Below are 3,425 nucleotides of genomic sequence, written 5' to 3'. Positions count from 1 at the left end.
TGTGACCAATGGCATTCTCACACTAAATCCAAACATCAGCAGTTACTAGAAAGAAAAATAACTCCATCCAAGCTGAAATGAGGACATTCCGGGCTGCTCAGAGACCCCACATCAGTCCATGTGCCCGCCCCTCACTCCCCATCTGCTCCCCCAGCTGGGGCAAAGAGAGCCACATCTCCTGCAGGATCCAGGAGAGGACAGCGAGGAGCCTCTGGAGAAGGCCAGGGGTTGCTGGAGGCTACTGAGACGGTGGAAGGGGAGGAGAACATGTAGGAGGTGCTGTCGCTGAGGCACAGCTGGGTTTTCCTTGTCTCCACTCAAAACCAGGGGTGCAGGGTCTCCCTGTGGAACGAGGCTGGTGGGAAAGTGAAGATCTCGATCCCAGTGGCGGTATTGAGGAAAAGTCACCAGCCCCCAAGCCCACTCCAGTAAGACCCAAATCTTCCTGGGGAGCACGGACTGGGACAGGGGGATGGGAGTAGAGGTGGGAGCCATGAACTGGCCTTTCCTGTGCCTAACAGCACAGATCTCTCCTCAGGCTTTGGGTTCAGAGACCCCTTCCGCTCCAGAAACTCTGTGGCCAACCCAACAGCCCACCGCGAATCACCTCCCACCTCCCCCTCCACCTTCCAGCAGTGCCTCCCATTCCAGCACCCCTCCCAGCCCAGCAATCAGTAATTAGAACTAAATTTCTTGTGGTAAGGCAGGTTCTTCTGTATCCTTTCCCTTCTTGCATGTTTCATAGACTTCATCCGAGGTTCAGGATCAGACATGTTTGGACCCAGGTTCCCCATGCCTGCAGGGGACAGGAGAAGCCAGAGCATCAGGGACAGAGCTCAGTCATAGAATCATGGTTTGGCTTGGAAGGGACCTTAAAGACCATCCAGTGCCACACCCTGCCATGGGCACAAACACCTCCCAGCAGACCAGGTTACTCCAGCCCCCTCCAACCTGGCCTTGAACCCTTCCAGGGATGGGGCAGCCACAGCTTCTCTGGCAAACCTGGGCCAGAGTCTCATGCCCTCACAGCAAAGACTTTCTTCTCATCTAAATCTCTCCTCTTTTAGTTTAAAACTCTCTTCACTGGCCAGCCCAGGTACACCTCCCAAACAGGGAAAAGGAGGAGAACTCCCCATAAAAAAACATCAAATAACATTAAATACCCTCTTCCCTCAATTCTGAGGATGCAGAAAATTTCTCCGCTCTACGGAAAGAGAAGATCAGGTCACATCCCATGGTTGTTCCCCAGCAAATCTGAGGGGAGGTGGTCCATTCCTGGGCTAGTGTCCCCAGTCTGCCCACCGCCCCAGGCACTACCCCTCAGGGTTTGCCTGGACCCAGGGAATGTATGGAGGGAGAAGATGGGCAAGGGCGGAAAGTGTTGGCCACAGAGCACCCATGATAGAACACCAAGGCAGGGGAAGCTCACAGAGACTTACCCGGTGCTGCAGGTCGTTGCTCTAGAAAGGAGAAAGAGAAGCAATGAGTGACAAGAAGGGACAGATTCTCACCCCATGGAAGCTCCTGCAGCAGTGGGCAGAGCTTGGGCAGAGCCCGAACTCATTCTGTTTGGGGAGTGGGAACAGAGCCCCAAACCTGTGAATGGCTCCCTCCAGCCTGGCAATGTCTCATGGCTGGTGGCCATCGGATCTGGGCAGGGGAGAGGGTCCTTTCCTGATCTCATGTCCCCCAGCTGCCCACCCCACCAGGAACATCCCCTTGGGGTATAATCAAACCCAGGGAATACAGGATGCCCACCATGGCTAAGGTGGGGAAGGGTTGAGCACATAGCGCCCGGGAGAGGACACTGAGCCAGGAGGAGATCACCGAGACTCACCCAGTTCTTCTTCTCGATCCCCTGGAAAGGAAAACCAGAAGCAATGAGTGATCAGAGAGAACATCTTCTCATCACACACCTGCAACCACAGGAGTGGGTAGATCCCAAACTCCTCTTTGTTCCGAGTGGGAAAACACCCCCAAACCCTGCGCATGGCTCCCTCCAGCGTGGTTAATTCCCATAAACTCTCCCCAGAGACTCCGGTGAGGGGAAAGGATCAAGCCCTGCTCTGCTGTCCCCGAGCTGTCCATGCCTCCAGGCACATCCCCTTGGAATTTCTCCAGACCCAGGGGATGCCGGGATGGAGAGGACGGGCAAGGTGGGGAAGTGTCAAGCACAGAGCACCAGGGAGAAGACACTGAGCCAGGAGGAGATCACCGAGACTCACCCAGTGATAAATCTTGCATACCTGCAAAGGAAAACCAGAAGCAATGAGTGATCAGAGAGAACACTTTCTCATCACACACCTGCAACCACAGGAGTGGGTAGATCCCAAACTCCTCTTTGTTCCGAGTGGGAAAACACCCCCAAACCCTGCACATGGCTCCCTCCAGCCTGGTTAAGTCCCATAAACTGTCCCCAGAGACTCTGGTGAGGGGAAAGGATCAAGCCTTGCTTTACTGTCCCCAAGCTGTCCATGCCCCCAGGTACATCCCCTCTGGATTTGTTCAGACCCAGGGGATGCAGGGATGGAGAGGATGGGAAAGGTGGGGAAGCGTCAAGCACAGAGCACCAGGGAGAAGACACTGAGCCAGGAGGAGCTCACGGAGACTCACACAGTGTTACATCTTGTATACCTGCAAAGGAAAACCAGAAGAAACGAGTGATCAGAGAGAGCATCTTCTCATCACACACCTGCAACCACAGGAGTGGGCAGGTCCCAAACTCCTCCTTTTTGGAACTGAGCCAGGAGGAGCTCACGGAGACTCACACAGTGTTACATCTTGTATACCTGCAAAGGAAAACCAGAAGAAACCAGATTCTCACCCCATGGAAGCTCCTGCAGCGGTGGGCAGAGCTTGGGCAGAGCCCGAACTCATTCTGTTTGGGGAGTGGGAACAGAGCCCCAAACCTGTGAATGGCTCCCTCCAGCCTGGTCAAGTGCCACAACTGGTCCCCAGGGATTCTGGTGAGGGGAGATGGTCCACCCCTGCTCTGCTGTCCCCGAAGTTGCCCACCCCCCCCAGTAATCTCCCCTCGTGGTTTCGCTGGACACAGGGGATCCAGAGGTGGATAGGACAGGCAAGAGGGCAAGGGGTCGAACCCAGAGCACTCAGAAGAAGACACCAAGCCAAGAGGACCTCATGGTGACTCACTCAGTGCTACATCTAATTGGTTTACAGAGGGAAAAAAAAAAACAATAAGTGATGAGTGGGGACAGCTTCTCATCCACTAGCAGAAGTTCTCAACGACTTCTTTGCCTCGGTCTTCACTGGTAACCCCCTTCCTCCTAGTTCTTGTGTTGATGACAAAAAAGTTGGAGACCAGGGCGACAAGGTCCCTCCCACAGTAAGTGAAGACAAGGTACGAGATCAACTCAGGAGCCTGAAGATATACAAGTCCATGGGACCTGATGAGATACGTCCCA

At 54.4% G+C, this 3,425-nt stretch overlaps 1 long non-coding RNA gene across 1 annotated transcript; it reads right to left on the bottom strand.

Annotated features, from left to right (window-relative positions):
- Positions 1-451: 451 nt before the first annotated feature.
- On the bottom strand, positions 452-2,300 carry LOC106900178. Its single transcript, XR_001414117.1, has 4 exons — positions 2,226-2,300; positions 1,838-1,858; positions 1,440-1,460; positions 452-796 (listed from the first exon to the last, which is right to left on the bottom strand). It is a non-coding gene; the product is annotated as an uncharacterized LOC106900178 (long non-coding RNA).
- Between the last annotated feature and the right edge of the window lie 1,125 nt (positions 2,301-3,425).

This window comes from Calidris pugnax, unplaced genomic scaffold (assembly GCF_001431845.1).
Source record: "Calidris pugnax isolate Ruff unplaced genomic scaffold, ASM143184v1 scaffold1193, whole genome shotgun sequence".
Taxonomy (NCBI): Eukaryota; Metazoa; Chordata; class Aves; order Charadriiformes; family Scolopacidae; genus Calidris; species Calidris pugnax.
The sequence above is the reverse complement of the archived record's forward strand: the minus strand, read 5'-3'. Positions and strand labels throughout refer to the sequence as shown.